Raw genomic sequence first — 17,167 nt, 5'->3', positions numbered from 1 at the left:
TTAAGTAATCAAATTTTAATTTTAAAAATCAAATCTTTTTCAAAATATCTTTTCCATCATATCTTTTTATCTTTTTAAAAAATGTGATTTCAAAATATCTTATCTAACTTCTTATCTTTTCAAAATTGATTTTTAAATCTTTTTCAACTAACTAACTAACTTTTTGTTTGTTTCTTATCTTTTTCAAAACCACTTAACTACTTTTCTCTCTCTAATTTTCGAAAATCATCTCCCTCATTTTCAAAATTCTTTTAATCAATTAATTATTTCAAATTTTAATTTTAATTTTATTTCTTCTCTTAATTTTTAAAAATCACTAACTCTTTTTCAAAATTAATTTTCGAATTTTTCCCTCTCTCATTTCTTTCTATTTATTTATTTATTTACTAACACTTCTCTTCATCTCAATAATTTGAACCTATCCTCCCCCTTGTGTTTGGATTCTTAGCTCTTCTCCTTATTCTATTCCTTTCTTCTTCTACTAACATAAAGAAATCTCTATACTGTGATATAGAGGATTCCTCGTCCTTTTCTGTTCTCTTATTTCTCATATGAGTAGGAACAAGGAAAAAGGCATTCTTGTTAAAGCTGATCCGGAACCTGAAAGGACTCTGAAGAGGAAACTAAGAGAAGCTAAAATACAACAATCCAGAGACAACCTTACTGAAATTTTCGAACAAGAAAAGGATATGGCAGCCGAACCCAACAACAATAATGCAAAGAGGATGCTTGGTGATTATACTACACCTAATTCCAAGTTTGATGGAAGAAGCATCTCAATCCCTACCATTGGAGCAAATAATTTTGAGCTGAAACCTCAACTAGTTGCTCTAATGCAACAGAACTACAAGTTCCATGGACTTCCATAAGAAGATCCCTATCAGTTTTTAACTGAGTTCTTGCAGATCTGTGAGACTGTTAAGACTAATGGAGTAGATCCTGAAGTCTACAGGCTCATGCTTTTCCCTTTTGCTGTAAGAGACAGGGCTAGAATATAGTTGGACTCACAACCTAAAGATAGCCTGGACTCATGGGATAAGCTGGTCACGGCCTTCTTGGCTAAGTTCTTTCCTCCTCAAAAGCTGAGCAAGCTTAGAGTGGATGTTCAGACCTTCAAACAAAAAGATGGTGAATCCCTTTATGAAGCTTGGGAAAGATACAAACAGATGATCAAAAGGTGTCCTTCTGACATGCTTTCAGAGTGGACCATTCTGGATATATTCTATTTTAATCTATCTGAATTCTCTAAGATATCCCTGGACCATTCTGCAGGTGGATCCATCCACCTAAAGAAAATGCCTGCAAAAGCTCAAGAACTTATTGACATGGTTGCAAATAACCAATTCATATACACTTCTGAGAGGAATTCCGTGAATAATGGGATGCCTCAGAGGAAAGGAGTTCTTGAAATTGATGCTATGAATGCCATATTGGCTCAGAACAAAATGTTGACTCAATAAGTCAACATGATTTCTCAAAGTCTGAATGGATGGCAAAATGCATCCAACAGTACTAAAGAGGCATCTTCTGAAGAAGAAGCTTATGATCCTGAGAACCCTGCAATGGCAGTGGTAAATTACATGGGTGAACTTTATGGAAACACCTATAATTCATCATGGAGAAATCATCCAAATTTCTCATGGAAGGATCAACAAAAGCCTCAACAAGGCTTTAATAATGGTGGAAGAAACAGGCTCAGCAACAGCAAGCCTTTTCCATCATCTTCTCAATAACAGACAGAGAATTCTGAGCAGAGCACATCTAGTTTAGCAAACATAGTCTCTGATCTGTCTAAGGCCACTTTAAGTTTCATGAGTGAAACAAGGTCCTCCATCAGAAATTTGGAGGCACAAGTGGGGCAGCTGAGTAAGAAAGTCACTGAAACTCCTCCTAGTACTCTCCCAAGCAATACTGAAGAGAATCCAAAAAGAGAGTGCAAGGCCATTGACATAATCAACATGGCCGAACCTAGGGAGGAAGGAGAGGACGTGAATCCCAATGAGGAAGTCCTCATGGGATGTCTCTCAAGCAAGAAGGAGTTCCCTATTGAGGACCCAAAGGAATCTAAAGGTCATATAGAGACCATAGAGATCCTATTAAACCTCCTTCTGCCATTCATGAGCTCTGAAGACTATTCTTCCTCTGAAGAGGATGAATATGTAACTGGAGAGCAAGTTGCTCAATATCTAGGAGCCATCATGAAGCTAAATGCCAAGTTGTTTGGTAATGAGACTTGGGAAGGTGAACCTCCCTTGTTCGTTAGTGAACTAGATACATGGGTTCAGCAAACTTTACCTCAAAAGAGACAAGATACTGGCAAATTCTTAATACCCTGTACCATAGGCACGATGACCTTTGAGAAGGCTCTGTGTGACCTAGGGTCAGGCATAAATCTTATGCCACTCTCTGTAATGGAGAAGCTGGGGATCATTGAGGTACAGCCTGCCATATTCTCATTACAAATGGCAGACAAGTCAGTAAGACAAGCTTATGGATTGGTAGAGGACGTGTTAGTGAAGGTTGAAGGCCTTTACATCCCTGCTGATTTCATAATCTTAGACACTAGGAAGGAGGAGGATGAATGCATCATCCTTGGAAGACCTTTCCTAGCCACAACAGGAGCTGTGATAGATGTTAACAGAGGAGAATTAGTCCTTCAATTGAATGGGGACTACCTTGTGTTTAAGACCCAAGGGTGTTCTTCTGTATACATGGAGAGGAAGCATGAAAAGCTTCTCTCAGTACAGAGTCAAACAAAGCCCCCACAATAAAACTCTAAGTTTGGTGTTGGGAGGCGACAGCCAAACTCTAAGTTTGGTGTTGAATCCCCACATCCAAACTCTAAGTTTGGTGTTGGGAGCCTACAACATTGACTTGATCACCTGTGAGGCTCCATAAGAGCCAACTGTCAAGCTATTGACATTAAAGAAGTACTTATTGGGAGGCAACCCAATTGTTATTTATCTAAATTTATTTTTCTTTTATTGTTCTTTTATGTTTTATTAGGTTCATGATCATGTGGAGTCACAAAATAAATACTAAAAGTAAAAACAGAACTAAAAACAGGAGAAGAAAAATCACACCCTAGAGGAAGGGCTTACTGGCGTTTAAACACCAGTAAGGAGCATCTGGCTGGCATTGAACGCCAGAAACAAGCAACAGTCTGGCGTTTGAACGCCAAGATTACACCCTGAGGAGAACTGGCGTTCAACGCCAGAAACATGCTACAGACTGGCGTTGAACACCCAAAACAAGCATAGAGCTGGCGTTTAACGCTAGAAACAAGCATCAATCTGGCATTAAATGCCAGGATTGCATAGAGATGGCATTTTACACGCCTAAATTGGTGCAGGGATGATAAGTCCTTGACACCTCAGGATCTGTGGACCCCACAGGATCCCTACCTACCTTAACACACCTTCTTTCATCTTCACACAATCCAATAACACTCTTCCCCAAAAACCCTTCACTAATCACCTCAATCTTTCTCTTCCCATCACCTCTTCACCACTCACATCCATCCACCCTTCCCCATAAACCCCACCTACCTTCAAAATTCAAAATCTCTTTCCCACCCAAACCCACCCAATATGGCCGAACCTTAACCCCTCTCCCTCCACTATATAAACCCCTCTATATTTCTTCATTTTCACACAACACAACCCTCTCTTCTCCTCCTTAGCCAAAACATAAACCTCTCTCCCTCTCCTCCATATCTTCTTCTCCTTCATTTATTCTTTCTTCTTTTGCTCGAGGGCGAGCAATATTCTAAGTTTGGTGAGGTAAAAGCATAGCTTTTTTTTGTTTTTCCATAACCATTGAAGGCACCTAAGGCCAGAGAAACCTCTAGAAAAGGGAAAGGGAAGACAAAAGCTTCCACCTCCGAGTCATGGGAGATGGAGAGATTCATCTCAAAAGCCCATCAAAACCACTTCTATGAAGTTGTGGCCAAGAAGAAGGTGATCCCCGAGGTCCCTTTCAAACTCAAGAAAATTGAGTATCCGGAGATCCGATATGAGATCCTAAGAAGAGGTTAGAAAGTTCTGACCAACCCCATTCAACAAGTCGGAATCCTAATAGTTCAAGAGTTCTATGCCAATGCATGGATCACTAGGAACCATGATCAAAGTATGAACCCGAATCCAAAGAATTATCTTACAATGGTTCAGGGAAAATGCTTAGATTTCAGTCCGAAAAATGTGAGGTTGGCATTCAACTTGCCCATGATGTAAGGAGATGCACGCCCCTACACTAGAAGGGTCAACTTTGATCAAAGGTTGGACCAAGTCCTTATGGACATATGTATGGAAGGAGCTCAATGGAAAAGAGACTCAAAAGGCAAGCCGGTTCAATTAAGAAGACTGGACCTCAAGCCTGTGGCTAGAGGATGGTTGTAGTTCATTCAACGCTCCATCATCCCCACTAGCAACCGATCCAAAGTGACTGTGGATCGGGCCATTATGATCCATAGCATCATGATTGGAGAGGAAGTAGAAGTTCATGAAGTCATCTCTCTTGAATTCTACAAAATAGCCAAAAAGTCCTCTACCTTGGCAAGGCTAGCTTTTTCTCACCTCATTTGCCATCTATGCTACTCAGCTGGAGTCATCATAGAAGGAGACATCCTCATTGAAGAGGACAAGCCCATCATTAAGAAGAGGATGGAGCAAACAAGAGAGCCCACTCATGGATCCCAAGAGATGCATGAGGAAGCTCATCACCAAGGAATCCCAGAGATGCCTCAAGGGATGCACTTTCCTCCCAACAACTATTGGGAACAACTCAACACTTCTCTAGAAGACTTGAGTTACAATATGGATCAATTAAGGGTGGAACATCAAGAGCACTCCATCATTCTCCATGAAATTAGAGAAGATCAGAGAGCAATGAGGGAGGAGCAACAAAGGCAAGGAAAAGACATAGAAGAGCTCAAGAACATCATTGGTTCTTCAAGAAGAAAGCGCCACCATCACTAAGGTGGACTCATTCCTTGTTCTTATTTCTCTGTTTTTCGGATTTATGCTATATGTTTGTCTATGTTTGTATCTTCATTACATGATCATTAGTATTTAGTAACTATGTCTTAAGGCTATGAATAAATTCCATAAATCCTTCACCTCTCTTAAATAAAAAATGTTTTAATACAAAAGAACAAGAAGTACATGAGTTTCGAATTCATCCTTGAAATTAGTTTAATTATATTGATGTGGTGATAATACTTTTTGTTTTCTGAATGAATGATTGAACAGTGCATAATTTTGATCTTGTTGTTTATGAATGTTAAAATTGTTGGCTCTTGAAAGAATGATGAACAAAGAAAAATGTTACTGATAATCTGAAAAATCATGAAAATTGATTCTTGAAGTAAGAAAAAGCAGTGAATAGCAAAAGCTTGTGAAAAAAATAAAAAGAAAAATCAAGCAGAAAAAGCCAATAGCCCTTAAAATCAAAAGGCAAGGGTAAAAAGGATCAAAGGCTTTGAGCATCAATGGATAGGAGGGCCCAAGGAAATAAAATCCAGGCCTAAGCGGCTAAATCAAGCTGTCCCTAACCATGTGCTTGTGGCATGTAGGTCCAAGAGAAAAGCTTGAGACTGAGTGGTTAAAGTCATGATCCAAAGCAAAAAAAAGAGTGTGCTTAAGAACTCTGGACACTTCTAACTGGGGACTCTAGCAAAGCTAAGTGACAATCTGAAAAGGTTCACCCAGTTATGTGTATGTGGCATTTATGTATCCGGTGGTAATACTGGAAGACAAAGTGCTTAGGGCCACGGCCAAGACTCATAAAAGTAGCTGTGTTCAAGAATCAACATACTTAACTAGGAAAATCAATAACACTATTTGAAATTCTAAGTTCCTATAGATGCCAATCATTCTAAACTTCAAAGGAAAAAGTGAGATGCCAAAACTGTTCAGAAGCAAAAAGCTACAAGTCCCGCTCATATAATTAAGAACTAATATTCACTGATATTTTGAGATTTATAGTATATTCTCTTCTTTTTATCCTGTTTTATTTCCAGTTGCTTGGGGACAAGCAACAATTTCAGTTTGGTGTTGTGATGAGCGGATAATTTATACGCTTTTTGGCATTGTTTTTAGGTAGTTTTTAGTAGGACCTAGCTACTTTTAGGGATGTTTTCATTAGTTTTTATGCTAAATTTACATTTTTGGACTTTACTATGAGTTTGTGTGTTTTTCTGTGATTTCAGGTATTTTCTGGCTGAAATTGAGGGACCTGAGCAAAACTCTGATAAAAGGCTGACAAAGGACTGCTGATGCTGTTGGATTTTGACCTCCCTGCACTCGAAATAAATTTTCTGGAGCTACAGAACTCCAAATGGCACGCTCTTAATGGCGTTGGAAAGAGACATCCAGAGCTTTCCAGTAATATATAATAGTCCATACTTTATTCGAGATTAGATGACGCAAACTGGCGCTCAACGCCAGTTCCATGCTGCATTTTGGAGTCAAACGCCAGAAACACGTCACAAACCAGAGTTAAACGCCAAAAACACGTTACAACTTGGCGTTTAACTCCAAAAGAAGCCTCTGCACGTGTAAAGCTCAAGCTCAGCCCAAGCACAAACCAAGTGGGCCCTGGAATTGGATTTCTGCATCAATTACCTATTTCTGTAAACCCTAGTAGCTAGTCTAGTATAAATAGGACATTTTACTACAGTATTAGACATCTCGGTTTTCATCTTTTATCTTAGATCCATCTTTGGATGTTTGGTTCTTAGACTTTGGGGGCTGGCCATTCGGCCATGCCTGAACCTTGATCACTTTTGTATTTTCAACGGTGGAGTTTCTACACACTATAGATTAAGGTTGTGGAGCTCTACTGTACCTCAAGTTTTAATGCAACTACTACTATTTTCTATTCAATTCAGTTTATTCATGTTCTAAGATATTCATTGCACATCAACATGATGAATGTGATGATCCATGACTCTCATCATCATTCTCACCTATGAACGCGTGACTGACAACCACTTCCGTTCTACCTTAGTCCGAACGCATATCTCTGGGATTCCTTAATCAGAATCTTCGTGGTATAAGCTAGAATTATTGGTGGCATTCATGAGAATCCAGAAAGTCTAAACCTTGTCTGTGGTATTCCGAGTAGGATTCAGGGATTGAATGGCTATGACGAGCTTCAAACTCGCGATTGTTGGGCGTGATGACAAACGCAAAAGAATCAATGAGTTCTATTCCGACATGATCGAGAACCGACAGATGAAGGGATTTGGGTGCTGGAATTCAGAATTTAACAAGAAAATGTAAATTGAAGCAACTCAAAAAGCTATTAGATGAAGGGATTCAGTTCAGTAGCAAAATAGAAAGGAAAATTTCTTGATGAAACAAACAGCAAGAAAACTAAAATCAATTATGAAATCCTAAGGAGAAATTGAAGATCGAAGAAGAGAAATAAGACTAGAAAGCAGATCTAGATCTCAATTTATCTCTTGATCAAGCAGAAAAGTAATTGGCAAAGAAATGAAAAGTAGAATAGTAAATGAAACTTAGATCCAATTCTTAGAACAATTGAGAAGAAGAGTGAAAGATGATTCCCAGATTTAGAATCAATGGAGCTCTTCAATCGCAATTCAAAATCAAAGAATAGACAGTAGAAGTTGCAGAAGAAAAGAAAAATGAAAACAGAAAGCTAAATCCAATTCCCAAATCCCAAATTCAATGACAAATGAAATTTAAAAGCGAAAACTAAAAATGAGCAAAAATGTCCTTTACAAGTTGAATTAACTCCTATTTATACACTTTCTATTTTTGGGTCTTCAAAGCTTGGAGTGGGCCTTTTGGTTTTTGGATTTGAAGTGAGATGGGTCCGGTTGGTGACGTGAGCGGAAATTGGCAGATTAAGAATTAATTAGAAAAATGGCGTTGCGAGTACAATTCTTAACCGGCGAAAATCCACTTATCAATATAGAAAAGAGTTGTCACAAATTTTAGAAATAAAATACTGGGAGTATGAGTCCCAGGTCGTCTCCCAACGAGTTGCAGGAAGATGTGCTATTTTATCAATCAGAGGTTTTCCAAATGGGTTTTGAGTTTGATGAATATAAAATTAAATTAGAGAATTTATATGATTTAAATAAAATCTTGACCGGGAGAAGATTAATTGGAAGTTCTATCCTTGTTGAAATTTTGTCAAGATCAATTAATAATTAGTCATTGTTTTCATTTAGTTAACCTTCAACGAATGAAGAAAAGTCAAATTAAAAGTCAACTTCTACTCACAAGTCCTAATCCTCTCCCTTGGGAAGGATTAGAGTTTGTGACTAACAAGCCAACCAACAATGAACCAATTACAATTGAACTCCTGAGTATTCCAACTCAAGGTTCTCCTTTTAATCAACTCCCAATCAAGTTGGGGAACTACTCCATCATCATAAATGTAGACTTCGCAAAATCAATAGGGGAACTACTCTCACTGTGATTTCTTCAATTTCGCGCGGTCGCATGAGCCATGCGCCCGTGTGACTTCTCGTTGGGTATCTCCTCAATTCCTTGTGTTCCTTCAACTTTTGCACGCTTCCTCTTCATTCCTTACACCATTCCTGCCCTATGAAGCCTGAAACACTTAACACACAGATCACGGCATCGAATGGTACGAAGAAAAATAAAAAATATACAACTAAAAGATCTTTAGGAAGCAAGTTTTCAATCATAGAATATTTTTAGGAAGGAATTGTAAATACATGCAAATCATATGGATAAGTGGGCGAAGACTTGACAAAACCACACAATTAAACACAATACAAATCATAAAATAGCGGTTTATCAGTTGGCCTTAGTTCAATTGAGTTGGAGGCATGGGTCAGCTCCCAGGGGAGCACTCCATTTGGTCTTGTGAACGCTACGTTCACTTAGCCTTGTCATGTGCCAAGCCTCCTTTCCCATAGCTCCTTATACATAGCGTTCACTAAGTGAACGCTACGTTCAAATTGTGAACGCTGCCTTGGTTTGCTTTGAACTCAAATTTCCTTGGTTCCAAGAGCACGAGAAAAGTAGCAAAAGGGAGTGCTACATTGCCTTTTTCAAACGCTGCCCTTGTGTTTTACTTTGTGCATGCTTGGCTTCCCTTGGTTCCAAGCTAAAAAAAGTGAGCAAAAGGGAGCGCTACGCTCAAATTTTTGAGCGCTACTTCTCCTTGTCTTGATGCGCCCAACCTTGCTTGGTTCCCCTCTTCGAGCGCTACATTGCACCCTTTTAGCGCTCGCATTGCTCCCTTGTTTCCTTGCCAAGGATGTCACGAAAAAGGTCAAGAGAATGAGCACTACGTTCAGTCTTGTGACTTATTGTTTGTTTCTTTGCCAATTCTTAGCTTTTCTTTTCTTTTTCTTTCTCGCTTTGCTTCTTTTTCCAGGGAATTTCATTTATGAAAGGTTTTATGACAGCAACCACGTTCACACTACAAAGAACATTCTATTATGCAGCATTTATTGTTGAGCTTATCATCTTAATCAAACAATCACCACCACAAATTTCATTTGTAATTCCTACAACATTGGACAATCACTTTATCTTTCAAACATTTTCTCTTATTGATGCATAAATGAGACAAAACATGAATTTAAAGCAGATGAGTGATAACAAGCATAATGCAATTCCTAACAAGAAAATTACTCAAGATATGAGAGTGCAAAATATAAAATATTTGGAGGCATATCATGTTTCAGATATGCAGCATCCTTATTTGATTAAAACTATAAAAAGAACTCCACTACCTCTAGTTGTCGTGCTCTTTCCCCTTGCTTGATTCTCCTTTCTTCTTCCTCTTCTTGGTTGCTTCTTGAGGTTCTTCAACAGGGCATCTTTGATCCCAAATGTGGTTTATCTGACCCCAGAGTCTAGCCTCTTTCAACCCTTGCTGCATATGTGCTGCATGCTTCTTGGTTCTTTCTCTCTGATGGTCCACCAATTCTTGGTATTGCTCAAATGGCTTGATCTGTTGGTTCAATGCTGGCATGCTGTGGACTAAATAGTCCAACTTTGCTTGAGTGTCTATATCATACTCTATTCTATCCACGTGCCTGTGCTCTCCAATGGTATGATATATGTTCTTCCATTGATAGAGATTTTGAGTGTACTTCCCATACTTGGCTTGGTGTAGGGACAATCTATTAAATGATTCTTAAAAGTTTGTGGATTGTTCCCTTTGCCCCTCCAAGATTCTTTCTTGAAACTCTCTTTGCTGCTCCAACATCTTGAGTTGAAAGCTTTCTTGCTTCTCCATCATTTGCTGCTGCCAATGTTCTTGTTGCTCACGATCCTTCAAATATTGCTCTTGTTGCCTCAAGTATTGCTTATGTTGTTGCTCCTGTGCTCTCATGTACTGTTGAGACATTTCTTCAATGGCTCTTTGCATTTGGATCAGATCCATTCCACCTGGGGCTTGTTCCTCCTCAACTTGTGGTTTTCTCCTTCTTCCTTGAGCTCTCCTCTTTTGCTGATTGTCAGTGTCATCAGTGACACTGGTCGGCGAAATTGTGAACTATACTTTTTCACAACTCTCATAATCCCTGGTAATGGCTCCAAAAACTTGGTGCGCTCAATACCATGGCATTACACAACTTCGCACAACTAACCAGCAAGTGCACTGGGTCGTCCAAGTAATAAACCTTACGTGAGTAAGGGTCGATCCCACGGAGATTGTTAGTATTGAAGCAAGCTATGGTCATCTTGTAAATCTTAGTCAGGCAAACTCAAATGTATATGATGATGATGAACGAAAATAACATACAAGATAAAGATAGTGATACTTATGTAATTCATTGGTGTAAGAGCTTCAGACAAGTGTATGAAGATGCCTTCCCTTCCATCTCTCTGCTTTCCTACAGCCTTCATCCAATCCTTCTTACTCCTTTCCATGGCAAGCTCGTATAGGGTCTCACTGTTGTCAGCAGCTACCTCCCATCCTCTCAGTGAAAGCGATTGCATATGTCCTGTCACGGCATAGCGGAATTCATCTGTCGGTTCTCAATCAGGCGCGGAATAGAATCCAGTGATTCTTTTGCGTTATCACTAACGCCCCCGCCCTCAGGGTTTGAAGCACATCACAGTCATTCAGTCATTGAATCCTACTCAGAACACCACAGACAAGGTTAGACCTTCCGGATTCTCTTGAATGCTGCCATCAGGTCCTGCCTATACCACGAAGACTCCGAAGAATCCAAGAGATATTCACTAAGCCTCGAATGCTTGTAGAACAAGAATGGTTGTCAGTCACCTTGTTCATAGGTGAGAGTGGTGATGGGCGTCAATCATCACCATCATCATGTTGAAGAACAAGTGATATCTTGGTAAAAGAACAAGCGGAATTGAATGGAAGAACAATAGTAATTGCATTAATACTCGAGGTACAGCAGAGCTCCACACCCTTAATCTATGGTGTGTAGAAACTCCACCGTTGAAAATACATAAGAACAAGGTCTAGGCATGGCCGAATGGCCAGCCTCCCAAAGATCTAAGATAGCCTAAAAGTGAAGATAGCTACCAAAGTCTACTAATACAATAGTAAAAGGTCCTATTAATAGTAAACTAGTAACCTAAGGTGTACAGAAATGAGTAAATGACATAAAATCCACTTCCGGGCCCACTTGGTGTGTGCTTGGGCTGAGCAATCAAGGAAATTCGTGTAGAGACCTTTTCTGGAGTTAAACGCCAGCTCCCATGCCAGTTTGGGCGTTTAACTCCAACTTTTATTCCTGTTCCGGCGTTTAACGCTGGAATTCCTGAGGCCGGATTGCTTCGCGGGTTTGGGCCATCAAATCTTGGACAAAGTATGGACTATTATATATTGCTGGAAAGCCCTGGATGTCTACTTTCCAACGCCGTTGAGAGCGCGCCAATTGGGCTTCTGTAGCTCCAGAAAATCCACTTCGAGTGCAGGGAGGTCAGAATCCAACAGCATCTGCAGTCCTTTTTGGTCTCTGAATCAGATTTTTGCTCAGGTCCCTCAATTTCAGCCAGAAAATACCTGAAATCACAGAAAAACACACAACTCATAGTAAAGTCCAGAAAAGTGAATTTTAAATAAAAACTAATAAAAATGTACTAAAATCTAACTAAAAGATATCAAAAACATACTAAAAACAATGCCAAAAAGTATACAAATTATCCGCTCATCACAACACCAAACTTAAATTGTTGCTTGTCCTCAAGCAACTGAAAATCAAATAAGATCAAAAGAAGAGAATATGCAATGAATTCCAAAAACATCTGTGAAGATCAGTATTAATTAGATGAGCGGGGCTTTTAACCTTCTGTCTCTGAACAGTTTTGGCATCTCAATCTATCCCTTGAAATTCAGAATGGTTGGCTTCTTTAGGAACTCAGAGTCCAGATAGTGTTAATGATTCTCCTAGTAAAGTATGATGATTCTTGAACATAGCTATTTATTGAGTCTTGGCTGTGGCCCAAAGCACTCTGTCTTCCAGTATTACCACCGGATACATACATGCCACAGACACATAATTGGGTGAACCTTTTCAGATTGTGACTCAGCTTTGCTAAAGTCCCCAATTAGAGGTGTCCAGGGTTCTTAAGCACACTCTTAATGCCTTGGATCACAACTTTATTTCTTTTCTTTTTCTTTCTTTTCTTTCTTTTTTTTCGATTTTTTTTTTTTTTTTTTTTCTTTTTTTTTTTTTTTTTTTTTTTGAATAGCTTTTTCTTGCTTCAAGAATCATTTTATTGATTTTTCAGATCCTCAGTAACATGTCTCCTTTTTCATCATTCTTTCAAGAGCCAACATTCATGAACCACAAATTCAAGATACATATGCACTGTTTACACATACATTCAGAGAGCAAAAATATTGCCACCACATCAAAATAATTAAACTATTATAAACTTCAAAATTCATGCAATTCTTCCTTTTTCAATTAAGCACATTTTTATTCAAGAAAGGTGATGGATTCATAGGACATTCATAACTTTAAGGCATAGACACTAAGACACTAATGATCATAAGACACAAACATGGATAACATAAAGCATAAAATTCGAAAAACAAAGGAATAAAGAACAAGGAAATCAAGGAATGGGTCCACCTTAGTGATGGCGACTCTTCCTTGCTTTTGAAGGTCCTATGGAGTGCTTGAGCTCCTCAATGTCTCTTCCTTGTCTTTGTTGCTCCTCCCTCATGATTCTTTGATCTTCTCTAATTTCATGGAGGAGAATGGAGTGTTCTTGATGCTCCACCCTTAGTTGTCCCATGTTGGAACTTAATTCTCCTAGGGAGGTGTTTAGTTGCTCCCAATAGTTTTGTGGAGGAAAACTCATTCCTTGAGGAATCTCAGGGATCTCATGATGAGTAGGGTCCCTTGTATACTCCATCCTTTTCTTGGTGATGGGCTTGTCCTCATCAATGGAGATGTCACCCTCTATGTCAACTCCAACTGAATAACAGAGGTGACAAATGAGGTGAGGAAAGGCTAACCTTGCCACAGTGGAGGTCTTGTCTGCCACTTTATAGAGTTCTTGAGCTATAACCTCATGAACCTCTATTTCCTCTCCAATCATGATACTATGGATCATGATGGCCCGGTCTATGGTAACTTCGGACCGGTTGCTAGTGGGAATGATTGAGCGTTGTATGAACTCTAACCATCCTCTAGCCACGGGCTTGAGGTCATGCCTTCTCAATTGGACCGGCTTTCCTCTTGAATCTTGCTTCCATTGTGCGCCCTCTTCACATATGACTGTGAGGACTTGGTCCAACCTTTGATCAAAGTTGACCCTTCTAGTGAAAGGATGCTCATCTCCTTGCATCATAGGCAAGTTGAACGCCACCCTCACACTTTCTGGACTAAAATCCAAGTATTTCCCCCGAACCATAGTAAGATAATTCTTTGGATTCGGGTTCACACTTTGGTCATGGTTCTTTGTGATCCATGCATTGGCATAGAACTCTTGAACCATCAAGATTCCAACTTGTTGAATGGGGTTGGTGAGAACTTCCCAACCTCTTCTTTGGATCTCATGGCGGATCTCCGGATATTCACCCTTTTTGAGTAAAAAGGGGACTTCGGGGATCACCTTCTTCAAGGCCACAACTTCATAGAAGTGGTCTTGATGCACCTTTGAGAGGAATCTATCCATCTCCCATGACTCGGAGGTGGATGCTTTTGCTTTCCCTTTCCTCTTTTTAGAGGTTTCTCCGGCCTTTGGTGCCATAATGGTTATGGAAAAACGAAAAAGCAACGCTTTTACCACACCAAACTTAAAATGTTTGCTCGTCCTCGAGCAAAAGAAGAAAGAAAGGAGTAGAAGAAGAAGAAATGAGGAAGAGGGGGAGGGTAGTGTGTTCGGCCAAAGGGGGAAGAAGTGGTCTTTAGGTTGGTGGGGTTTTATGAAGGATGGATGTGAGTGGTGAAGAGAAAGATGGGATTTGATAGGTGAGGGGTTTTTGGGGAAGAGGTGTTGAGGTGATTGGTGAATGGGGGAAGAAGAGAGAGAGTGATGGTAGGGTCCTGTGGGGTCCACAGATCCTGTAGTGTCAAGGAAAAGTCATCCTTGCACCAAATGGCATCAAAATCCACGTTTTGACCCATTTCTGGCGTTAAACGCCGGGCTGGTGCCCATTCCTGGCGTTTAACGCCAGGTTGTTGCCCTTTACTGGCGTTTAACGCCAGTCTGGTGCCCTTTTCTGGCGTTAAACGCCCAGAAAGGTGCCAGACTGGGCGTTAAACGCCCAACTGCTAGGCTGACTGGCGTTTGAACGCCAGCAGCATCTTCCTCCAGGGTGTGTTGTTTTTCTTCCTGTTTTTCATTTTGTTTTTGCTTTTTTCATTGTTTTTGTGACTTCTTATGATCATCAACCTACAAAAAAGATAAAATAACAAAAGAAAATAATTAATTATAAAACATTGGGTTGCCTCCCAACAAGCGCTTCTTTAGTGTCATTAGCTTGACAGAGGACTCCCATGGAGCCTCAGAAACACTCAGAACCTTGTTGAAACCTCCCAACACCAAACTTAGAGTTTGAATGTGGGGTTTCAACACCAAACTTAGATTTTGGTTGTGGCCTCCCAACACCAAACTTAGAGTTTGACTGTGGGGGCTCTGCTTGGCTCTGTTTTGAGAGAAGCTCTTCATGCTTCTTCTCCATGATGATAGAGGGATATCCTTGGGCCTTAAACACCATGGATTCTTCATTCACTTGAATGATCAACTCTCCTCTATCAACATCAATCACAGCCTTTGCTGTGGCCAGGAATGGTCTGCCAAGGATGATGGATTCATCCATGCACTTCCCAGTCTCTAGGACTATGAAATCAGTAGGAATGTAATGGCTTTCAACCTTAACCAGAACATCCTCTACAAGTCCATGGGCTTGTTTTCTTGAGTTGTCTGCCATTTCTAGTGAGATTTTTGCAGCTTGCACCTCAAAGATCCCTAATTTCTCCATTACAGAGAGGGGCATGAGGTTTACATTTGACCCTAAGTCACACAAGGCCTTCTTGAAGGTCATGGTGCCTATGGTACAAGGTATAGAAAACTTCCCAGGATCCTGCCTCTTTTGAGGCAGTTTCTGCCTAGACAGGTCATCCAGTTCTTTGGTGAGCAAGGGAGGTTCATCTTCCCAAGTCTCATTTCCAAATAACTTGTCATTTAGCTTCATGATTGCTCCAAGGTATTTAGCAACTTGCTCTTCAGTGACATACTCATCCTCTTCAGAGGAAGAATACTCATCAGAGCTCATGAAAGGCAGTAGCAAGTCCAAGGGAATCTCTATGGTCTCAGTCTGAGCCTCAGATTCCCAAGGTTCCTCATTGGGGAACTCATTAGAGGCCAGTGGACGTCCAGTGAGGCCTTCCTCAGTGGCGTTCACTGCTTCTTCTTCCTCCCAGAATTCGGCCATGTTTATGGCTTTGCACTCTCCTTTTGGATTTTCTTCAGTGTTACTTGGGAGAGTGCTTGGAGGAAGTTCAGTAATTTTCTTGCTCAGCTGACCCACTTGTCCTTCCAAATTCCTAATGGAAGATCTAGTTTCAGTCATGAAACTTTGAGTGGTTTTGATCAGATCAGAGACCATGGTTGCTAAGTCAGAATTATTCTGCTTAGAGCTCTCTGTCTGTTGCTGAGAAGATGATGGAAAAGGCTTGCCATTGTTAAACCTGTTTCTTCCACCATTGTTATTGAAACCTTGTTGAGGTCTCTCGTGATTCTTCCATGAAAGATTTGGGTGATTTCTCCATGAAGAATTATAGGTGTTACCATAGGGTTCTCCTAGGTAATTTACCTCTTCCATGGAAGGGTTCTCAGGATCATAAGCTTCTTCCTCAGATGAAGCTTCCTTAGTACTGTTTGGTGCATTTTGCATTCCAGACAGACTTTGAGAAATCAAATTGACTTGTTGTGTCAATATTTTATTCTGAGCCAATATGGCATTCAGAGTGTCAATCTCAAGAACTCCTTTCTTCTGACTAGTCCCATTGTTCACAGGATTTCTTTCAGAAGTGTACATGAATTGGTTATTTGCAACCATTTCAATCAGTTCTTGAGCTTCAGTAGGCGTCTTCTTCAGATGAAGAGATCCTCCTGCAGAGCTATCCAAGGACATCTTAGATAGTTCAGAGAGACCATCATAGAAAATACCTATGATGCTCCATTCAGAAAGCATGTCAGAAGGACATTTTCTGATTAATTGTTTGTATCTTTCCCAAGCTTCATAGAGGGATTCTCCATCCTTTTGTCTAAAGGTTTGGACTTCCACTCTAAGCTTACTCCATCTTTGTGGTGGAAAGAATTTTGCCAAGAAGGCATTGACTAGCTTTTCCCATGAGTCCAGGCTTTCTTTAGGTTGAGAGTCCAACCATATTCTAGCTCTGTCTCTTACAGCAAAAGGGAATAGCATCAGTCTATAGACTTCAGGGTCAACCCCATTAGTCTTGACTGTGTCACAGATTTGCAAGAATTCAGCTAAAAACTGATGAGGATCTTCCATTGGAAGTCCATGGAACTTGCAATTCTGTTGCATTAGAGAAACTAATTGAGGCTTAAGCTCAAAGTTGTTTGCTCCAATGGCAGGGATAGAGATGCTTCTCCCATAAAAATCAGGAGTAGGTGCAGTAAAGTCACCCAGCACCTTCCTTGCATTGTTTGCATTGTTGTTGTTTTCTGCTGCCATGTTTTCTTCCTTG

At 40.1% G+C, this 17,167-nt stretch overlaps 1 non-coding gene across 1 annotated transcript; it reads left to right on the top strand.

Moving 5' to 3' along the window:
- The first annotated feature begins 16,641 nt into the window (after window positions 1-16,641).
- Window positions 16,642-16,749, top strand: LOC130978619 (small nucleolar RNA R71). Its single transcript, XR_009086241.1, has one exon. It is a non-coding gene; the product is annotated as a small nucleolar RNA R71 (small nucleolar RNA).
- The last annotated feature ends 418 nt before the right edge of the window (window positions 16,750-17,167 follow it).

The sequence above is a fragment of the Arachis stenosperma genome, chromosome 4 (assembly GCF_014773155.1).
Source record: "Arachis stenosperma cultivar V10309 chromosome 4, arast.V10309.gnm1.PFL2, whole genome shotgun sequence".
Taxonomy (NCBI): Eukaryota; Viridiplantae; Streptophyta; class Magnoliopsida; order Fabales; family Fabaceae; genus Arachis; species Arachis stenosperma.
The sequence above is the reverse complement of the archived record's forward strand: the minus strand, read 5'-3'. Positions and strand labels throughout refer to the sequence as shown.